The sequence below is a fragment of the Panthera tigris genome, chromosome A2 (assembly GCF_018350195.1).
Source record: "Panthera tigris isolate Pti1 chromosome A2, P.tigris_Pti1_mat1.1, whole genome shotgun sequence".
Lineage (NCBI taxonomy): Eukaryota > Metazoa > Chordata > Mammalia > Carnivora > Felidae > Panthera > Panthera tigris.
In genome coordinates this window covers 15896084-15905776 of record NC_056661.1, presented here as the reverse complement: position 1 = coordinate 15905776, position 9693 = coordinate 15896084, and positions in this window count along the sequence as shown.

The window sequence follows — 9693 nt, the reverse complement described above, 5'->3', positions numbered from 1 at the left end:
CGGGGTTCTGCATTCTCTTGGCATTGTCCTCTCTCTCTCTCTCTCTCTTTCTCTTTTTGGAGGGGGGCAGATAATTCTTGAATAAACATTGCTTTGACCCGGGGGAGGGGGCAGGGCAAAAAGCAAAATCGAGTGACAGACGGTAACTACGTTTATCGTGGTGAGCATGAAATAAGGTAGGGAATGTAGTTCGAATCACTAGGCTGTGCCCCCGCAACGGATATAACGTTGTATGTCAATTATGCTTCAATACCAAAGGGAGTCTTTAAATTAAATCAGAACTTTCCCGCGAAGGCAAGGTGGGGACCGCGGGATAACCTAGTTATTCCCCAGAGCTCTAGAGGAGACCTTGATGGGTCGAGGTGGAGCGCAGGGTTAGACGTCCCCAGAAGACCCGAGAAGTGCCTTTCCGTGTGACTGAATGGCTCCATAACCTTCATCAGCAGATCGTGCTGGACCTCGGCCTTCTCACCTGTAAATCATCAGGTTGCCATGGAATCGACTAAGATAAATACGGAAGAAAGACTCTGTAGGATATACAGGGCTGAACAAACATAAGCTGTGGCTAGGCTACCACCGTGACACGTGTGCGGGCTCTATGTGCTGATGGGTCCGGGGCGCCTGTCGTGACGCTGGGCACCGCGCAGGCATCACCCAACATTTGTGGGAAGAGCGCTGACCTTAGAGGCGTGACCTTTGACAAACTGGCCACGTGGACGACGTCAAAGCAGTTCGCCAAGCGTCTATCAAACATCACTTATGTACGCGGGACTGTGACACACACTGCCAATGGCAAAGACAAGATGGGGGGGAAAAAGGAAGGAGTCTGTCGGGAGGGCTCATGGACATCCCGGAGGCTCGAGTTTGAGCCAGCTTGGTAGCCAGGCTTCAGTGTCAGCGGGGTCAGCAGAAGACTTGCCAGAGAAGAGTTAGAGAAACCGGAAACGTCTGGTAGGAAGAAAGAGATAGGAAGTTGTGCTACATTATGATAGAGTCGGCCTTTCCCTTGGGCTCTGTGGGGCATCCCCGGGTGGGGAGAGGCTGCCACGAGGCAGATTTCTGCCCCAGAGAACAAGAAGTCTCTGCAACGTGTCCCACAAGGGGGACCATCCTGGGAGCCCCCTGATGGAGCTGGGGACGCATGGCCTGAGTGGCCTTTGTATTCAGCCCTGCGAGGGCAGCTCCCGGGGGCCAGGGACCATGGCCACAGGGACCAGAGAATAAGGAAAACTCTCTCCACAGGTGAGAGGCTGGGTTAGAAAATGCCAGAGGCCTTGCCTAACTCCAAGGCTTCCTGCTGCGTTTCTGGGGACCCTCTTTCTGCCCCAAGTCTCCCATTCAAGCCTCACGGGGGACTCACTGGTCCAGACACGCCTCGGGCAGTCTCACCCTCTCCCCTCTCTGCTGGTCTGCGCCCCGTCCGCAGTGAAGGCCCAGCTTCCCCGTGAGGACATCCTTTTCTGCTTAGAAAGACTGGACTCCTGGGTCCAGGCAGTTGGAACGGTGCTTGGCTTCCTCATCTGCAAACGGAGGTGAGAACAGCACCTCCATCTATGGGAGGGTCAGGTGAGGTGGCCCATGAAACCCGCCTGCTTGTGGGAAAGGCCCAACCAGGGCCCCACCAATATGACGGTGTCTTAACGTAGCAGGTGCTTGGAACTGCCCGCCCCTCCTCTAAACTTCCGTGGCATTTCTGGCCGACCTCAGTTTTCTGGTGCTCAGCATCATCGGAAGAGAAAAAAGCACCCCTGCCCTCCCCACCTGTCCCCTTTCCTCTCTGGTTCTGAGGATGTTAAGAAATTAAGGGGCCACACATGACCCCGTTCACTAAACCACAGAACTGGATGCTTTATCTACGGAGGCAAAGGCAACCCCAAGGGCTGCGGGCAGCTCCCTTTCCTGGCGAAGAGGACAGGGCTGAGCCAAGCCTTCCCCGCTATCCTTTCCAAACTCCCCAAGTTCAAAAGTCACCGCACCTCCAGCAGCGGGGAGGGTGGAAGCCTGGTGTGGACACTGAGTGTCCTTCATGAGAAGGAGGGTGGCAGGCAGGGACGGGGCTGGGGCTTCTGTCTGATAAGTGGCCACCCGCCCCTGAGCTCAGTCTCCACCCCCTCGCTGGGGACTTAGAATTCTCCCGGAGTGATTTCAGCAACCGAAGAATTTCTTTACCTTGTGGAACACGCCAGCCGTTGGCAATGGCGATAGAGGAAAGTCAACACGGAGAGGCCTAAAAAGGTGACGGTTCCGGAATCACCTCGGGGTACGTCGACGGGGAATGTGGAATTCAGCAGAGGCTTGGATCTTCCCGGGAGGGACCCCAGAGCGTTCTCCACGTGCAAGCAATGAACCATGGGAGCCCTTCCTGGGTGCTCTGGTCAGGGCAACGTCTTCCTACCAATTGAGAGATTAAGCTTTAGAGAAGCTTACGATGGGGGCTGATTTATGTGAGGGTAAACACAACCATCTATGATTCTTCTTCCTTTTTTTTAGTTTTTTTAATGTTTATTTATTTTTGAGAGAGAGAGAGAGACAGAGCATAAGCAGGGGAGGGGCAGAGAGAGAGGAAGACAGAATCTGCAGCGGGCTCCAGGCTCTGAGCTGTCTGCCCAGAGCCCTACGTGGAGCTCGAACTCACGAACTATAAGTTCATGACCTGAGCCGAAGTCAAACGCTTAACCAACTGAACCACCCGGGCGCCCCTCCCAATCCTATTTTTAATGTAGAAAAAAGAAATGTGTTCTTTCAAATAGCACCTGTTAACATTCTTTAAGACCAGGATTCCTTAGAACTCTGGGAGATGCCGGTCTGATGACTGCAGTCGCAAACTGCTTTCTGGCCCATTCTATCATCTATCTATCCCGCAGCCCGCGAGGTCAGCAGGGATGCTCACATCGCAGACGACAAAATGGAGAGTCCTCGAGGGACTTGGCAAAAGCCACAGAGAGGGTGAAGGGCAGGGCTGCTCTCCACCCCCGAGTGTAGACGATCCACTGAGTTCCTCTTTTCTCCTGCACTATCCACCAGCTGAGGGACCCTTGCCTGCCGAGCTTCAGCTGATGATGAGGACGCCCTTGGGGCCAAATGTACAGGCAGAGCCCAAAGAGGTTTCCCCGAGGTCCCGAGCGGCTTGTTCAGCCTTGGGAGGGCCAGGAGATTTGGGGTTCTTTTTCCCTGCTCCTCAAGGCACTAAGCTCACAGGAAAACCTGACCCCAAACACCAATACCCTGTGACCAGATTCTCAAGGTCCCATACACAAACGCAGAAACATTTCAGAGGAACAGCCACAAACCAAATTGAACAGAAGGCAGCTTGGGAATATAGGGGCATCGGCAGGAGAAACAAACACAGAACCTTCAGAAGCTCCGGGGGGGGGGGGGGGGTGGCCAGAAGTTTCTTGCAGGAGAGCTCAGGTCAACCTCAGCCTTGCATGTGTGAAAGGAAGTGATTGCAGAGCAGTAGAGCGTCCGAGCTTCCTTGAGGGTCACCCATCTTCCGGTCACCAGCTCCTGGGCCCCGGGTCTCGGGGCCCAGCCGGGGCACAGAGACTGAGCTCGGACCACACGCTTCCACTCACCCACATTTTCTCAGGGGGGTCGTGGGAGGGCTTCTGCAGCCGGCACGGCCTGCTTCCGGCTCGCTGGGGGTCCAGGGTATTTCTAGGTTCCCTCTGTCCACTGCACACTGCCCTCCTGTGAAGCCCAAAGGCCTACAGAAACAATGGGGCGCCTGGCTGGCTCAGTCGGTTAAGCGTCGACTTCAGCGCAGGTCGTGATCTCGCTGTTTGTGGGTTCGAGCCCCGGGTCGGGCTCTGTGCTGACAGCCCGGAGCCCGGAGCCTGCTTCGGATTCTGTGTCTCCCTCTCGCTCTGCCCCTCCCCTGCTCGCACTCTGTCTCTCTCAAAAACAAATAGACATTAACAAAAATAGACAAGAGAGACAGGAAATAGAAGGGATGGCAAATAACAGATCTTTAAGCTCATTTCTCCTTCCCCCAAATAGCAGCCAGAAATGTTTCTCCCCCGAGAGAAAATTTCATTTCTGCTTTGTTCACGACTCAGGAGCATGGCGTTTGGGAGGCTTCTGCGACCCCCAGTGGCTGGAAGGACACCCAGAAGTGTGACATTGGGGTGGACAGGCCTGAGGGTTCATTGTCACAGAGGAAGATTAATCGGGATACGTTTTGTCTATTGTTTTTAAGTTATTTATTTATTTTGAGAGAGAGAGAGAGAGAGAGCAAGAGGGGCAGAGAGAGAGAGAGAGAATCCCGAGCAGGCTCCTCACTGCCAGCGCAGAACTCAACGCGGGGCTTGAACTCACAAACCACGACATCATGACCTGAGCCGAAATCAAGAGCGGGAGGCTTAACCCACTGAGCCGCCCAGGCGCCCCAGTCTGGATACTTTTTAAACGTGTCAAGCCTCTGTCTGTGTTGCACAGCACGAATCCTGAACGAATCACAAAATGTGCCTAAGTCTCCACTGTGGAAAAGATCAAAGAGCCGTCAGCCCCCAGTACGAGGGGACAGAAAGGACTCGGACAGTTGCAGGAGTGACAGGGGGTGGGGGCTGCCTCCGCAGAAGGAAGTTGCAGGAGGAGACGAGGGGCAGAGAAATGACTGTTTAATAATCAAAACAGCTTTTCCTGAGCACTTTTATCACAGCAGGGCCTCTGCTAAAGGCTTTCCGTGTTTCGTGCGGAGTAAACCTCTCTCGGCGAGTCTGCGAGGTAAGTGCACTTGTGTTTTACCATCTCTCGGAGGAGGAACTGAGGCAAGTTGGTTAAGCAACGAGTCCAAGATCACATCACCAGAATGCGGTGGGGCTGGGCCGGGATCCCCCTTCTGCCTGATTCTAGCCCCACTGTGCGGCCACCTCCCTACAGGTCTGGATGTGACTCACGGCTGGGCTGGGGGCCCCCTCGTCCCTCTCCAGCAGCCCATACCCAAACCCCAGCAGCCGACTTTTAGATCAGGACACCTCTGCTTTGATGCTACATTTCTTTTTTTTTTTTTTTTTAATGTTTTATTTATTTTTGAGACGGAGAGAGACAGAGCATGAACAGGGGAGGAGCAGAGAGAGAGGGAGACACAGAATCTGAAGCGGGCTCCAGGCTCTGAGCGGTCAGCCCAGAGCCTGACGCGGGGCTCGAACTCACGAACTGCGAGATCATGACCTGAGCCCCCCAGGCGCCCCTGCATTTCTTAAAACAACCTGAAGAAAATGTGCACATGATGCCTCCTTATAACAAGGAGCAAGTCGGGGCAGAGGGGGGACTTCGCCTGAGGTCACAGTCCTGCTGGATTCCTCCCTCCCTGTCCTGCTGACTCACCCCCGTGCTTGCTGGTTTCTCCTGAGAGTGCTCAATGAATCCTCCCCCACCCCAGGGTCTGGGAACCCGATATTAGACGGGGAGTTTACCAGAGATGACAGCTGCTTTTTCGCATCAGCTTATTAAGATACAGGTTCTGGACGATAAATTGCATCTGTTTAATGCCTACAATCGGATGGATTTCGGCACTCGTACGTATCCGGGGAAACAACGGCCGCAGTCACGGTATAAACGTTTCCATCACCCCAAAGAGATTCTTTGTGCCCCTTCGCTGGCCACCCCTCCCGCTGCCCCCAACGCCAGAAACCACGTCTTCACGGTTCTTCAGATCAGTCTCTTTGCCCACTGCCTGAACATTAAGCCGAAACTATAGTTTTTGTATGGCAACACTTCAAGGTACCAACTTTTACATCAGTTAAGAAGATGCTAGCATTTTCTACCAGGGTGCCTGGGTGGCTCCGTCAATTAAGTGGCGGACTCTTGACTTTGGCTCAAGTCACGATCTCACGGTTCATGGGTCTGAGCCCCACCTCGGGCTCGGCACTGACAGTGCATGAGCCTGCTTCTGATTCTCTCTCTCTCTCTCTCTCTCTCTCTGCCCCTCCCCTGCTCGCATTTGCACTGTCTCAAAATAAATAAATAAACTTAAAAAAAATTTTTTTTTTAAAGAAAATGCTATCTACCAACAAACAAATTTCAAAATGCATGATGAACTTAAACATGCATTTCTGGATCATACATAGCTAATCAGGATCACTAATTAGGGGCCGTCTGCCTCCCATCCTTAATTTAGGGAGCAAGGCACCCTGCATATCGTTGAGTCTGGTATCACTAAAGTCGGCCCCGTGATCAAAATATATAAAGTCGTATCTCCCAAGAGGTGGGGCAAAGGGCACGAAAGGGTTTTGTGAGCAGGCCTAGAGATTGCTCACATCACGTTCGGCCAGTTCCATGGGCTAGAACTCACTGATCCAACCACACGTAAATGCAAGAGAGGCTCAACAGACCACTGTCAGTGTGCCCAGGAATTACTCATGCTCTCAGGTATGCAAGCAGCTCTCTGAGTGGAAGAGGAAAGCTAGGAAGAGGGAGAAGCAAGGGATACCGACATGCGATGTCATAGCAACAACGTAACAACGAAGCAGCACACGATGAGAAGGACTGTCATCTTTTGAACAGTCTCATGCCCAGCGTTCATCATGGTGTATCAGGTGATTCTCACGATTTTGTAGGCGTCCAAGTTACAGGTAACGATTAAAGCAGTGTGAGATTACATGACACAACACGGTTGCACGGCCGTCCGGTGGCAGAGAATAGATTTGTATCCTGATCCTTCTTGACTCCCTCGTGTCTGAGGTTAGTATCAGGAAGAACAAATCAACAAGAGCATGTTCCCTACTCCCATGAGAGAGCTATGGAATATCGGCAGCAGGTTTCAAAATAACCCAGGGCATCAAGAATACCAAGATTCTGCTGTTGTCGTCCAAGGAGTCTAGAAGGATTATAGACTCTAGAATACACTTCCCACAACTTAGATCTCAGAACAGATGCTGAAGAAGACATGTGCACCATCGATCCGAGGGTGGGGTCAGCTCAGCCCCAGGAAGTGGAGAGAGTTATCTGCTACTTATAGTCCCCTCTGCATTCTAAGGAGGATGGATCACAAAGAAGGTTCTTAATGAGACGATGGGGGTGAGGAGGAGGGCACACATTTTTTAATTTGAGAGAGGGAAATTTTCCGTAGGTAAGAAAAGAATTGATTGTCATGGGGAGTGGGTGTGATGTGAGGTCTGGGAACAAAGATAAGGTAGGCGCCAGGGGGACTGACAAGGTCATGAGGGGCCAAAAGGGAAGACACTCAGCAATGCGGCAGCCGATGAGAAAGAGTTTGGGAACAGACAGAAAGTGCGGAAGGAATTTCAGGATGGATTGCTGTGCGGTGCGGGATGGAACTGTCCTGTATCACTCAGGGTTTGGTCATGAAAAAGGCTTCTCCAAGTATCTTTCGCCAGGAAGGGAATTAATATAGGATTTCAATCCCTTCACAACTAGTGAATATTTTCGAGTTCTCATGGAACTCTCACCAAGATAAAGCACATCCAGGGCTTCAAAAATATTTTTAAAAAATTGAAATGACACAGAATATGTTCTCAGACCAGAATGGAATCAACTAAAAATCACAGAGAGATGACAGGAATGTTTGCAAACACTTGAAAATTTAAAAACACGCTTCTAAATCATCCATGGGTCAAAGAGGAAGTCCCAAAGGAAATAGAAAATACATAGAACTAGATGAAAACAAAAACATAATGAGTCAAGGTCGGTGGGGGTGTAACTAAGGCAGGTCTAATAGGACAACGTGCAGCACTAAATGCTTAGTTAGAAAGGAACGGTCTCACATAAGTAATCTAAATTTCTTTCTCAAGAAACTAGAAAAAGGGCAAAATAAACCTAATAAGCAGAAAGAAGGAAAAAAACAAATCAACAAAATGAAAACAAAAGCAACACACAAAATCAATGAAATGAAAAGCTGGTTTTTCCAAAAAATCATCAAAAATGGTAAACCTCTAGCAAGACATGAGAGAGAGAGAGAGAGAGAGAGAACACCAATTAATGTCAGGATTGAAACAGGGGACATCACTACAGACCCTTCAGTAAAAAAAAAGGATAACAAAAGAATACTAGGAACATATGATCCTAAGTGCAAAATCTTACAAGAAATGGAGCCATTTATCAAATAGTGACAGAGAAAAGCATTTGACAAAACCGTTCACCCATTCATAACAAACATTCTCAGTGAACTATGAATGTAAACTTCCTCAAAGTGATAAACAACAACTACAGAGAGCCACTGACCCCATCACACTGATGAAAGTCAGGGCTTTGCTCCACAATCAGGAACGAGGCAAGATGTCCATTATTTCTTCCTTACCACTCCTACCACAGAGCTTAACCAGTGGCAAGGAAGAAAAAGAAATAAAAGGCATACAAATTGGAACAGAGGAAGTAAAATTTAGTGCCTATTTGAGGAAGACATGGTCACCTGCAGAGAAAATCCCAAAGAATCTACTAAAAAACTCAGAACCAATAACTGAGTTTAGCTAGGTTGCAGGGAGGAGAAAACCCAACAAACAAAAAGCAACCACATTATTATGTATTAATGAACCCAAAACTAAAAACACAATACCATTTACAATTGCTCCAAAAAGCTTTTAGATTATACTTCTGTACCACTTTACCAACACATTTGCAGGACTTGATGCTAGGACTTGCAAAATGCTGGTGAAGGAAGTCAAAGACCTAAATAAAGACAGATAGCCTACGTACATGGGTTGCAAGACTCAACATAGGAAAGATATCAGTTTATCCCCCAATTGATCAACAGGTTTAAAACAATTTAGATTAAAATCCCATCAAAGGTCTTTTTGTACAAAAAGACATAGACAAGCTGATTATTCTTACATTTATATGGAAAGTCATAGGACTTTGAATTGCTAAAACATTTTTTTAAATGTTTATTTAATTTCGAGAGAGAGACAGAGAAGGAGCAGGGGAGGAGCAGGGAGAGAGAGGGAGACACAGAACCCAAAGCAGGCTCCAGGTTCTGAGCTGTCAGCATAGAGCCCGACACAGGCTTGAACTCATGAACTGTAAGATCATGACCCGAGCCAAAGTCAGCCGCTTAACTGACTGAGCCACCCGGGAGCCCCTGCTAAAACAATTTTGAAAATGAGGAATAAAGCCAGAGGAATCACTTCATCTGACTTCAGAACATCATCTACAGTAATCCAGGCAGTGTGGTTTTGGCAGAGGGATAGACAGATCAATGGGACAAAACAGAAGATGTAGAACTAGATTCTCAAAGACGCCCACCTGGGGGCGCCTGGGTGGCTCAGTTGGTTAAGCGGCCGACTTCAGCTCAGGTCACGATCTCGCGGTCCGTGAGTTCGAGCCCCGCGTCGGGCTCTGGGCTGACGGCTGGGAGCCTGGAGCCTGCTTCCAATTCTGTGTCTCCCTCTCTCTCTGCCCCTCCCCCGTTCATGCTCTGTCTCTCTCTGTCTCAAAAATAAAAATAAAAAAACGTTAAAAAAAAATTAAAAAAAAAAAAAAGACGCCCACCTGCCTTTTGACGAAGAGGCCATGACAGCCTTTTCAACGAACGGTGCTGAAGCAAGTAGATAGCCACAGGCGGGAAGAAACTAACAGCTGTCAGCCTCAACCTCACATCTCACACAAAAATTAACTCAAATCGATCACAGCCTTAATTATAAAATGTCAAATGCAAGACCCCAGAAGATGACAAAGCAGAGATCTTTGGTCTCTGCGTCAAGGCCACGTGTTCCTAGACTTGAGGCCAAAAGCGCC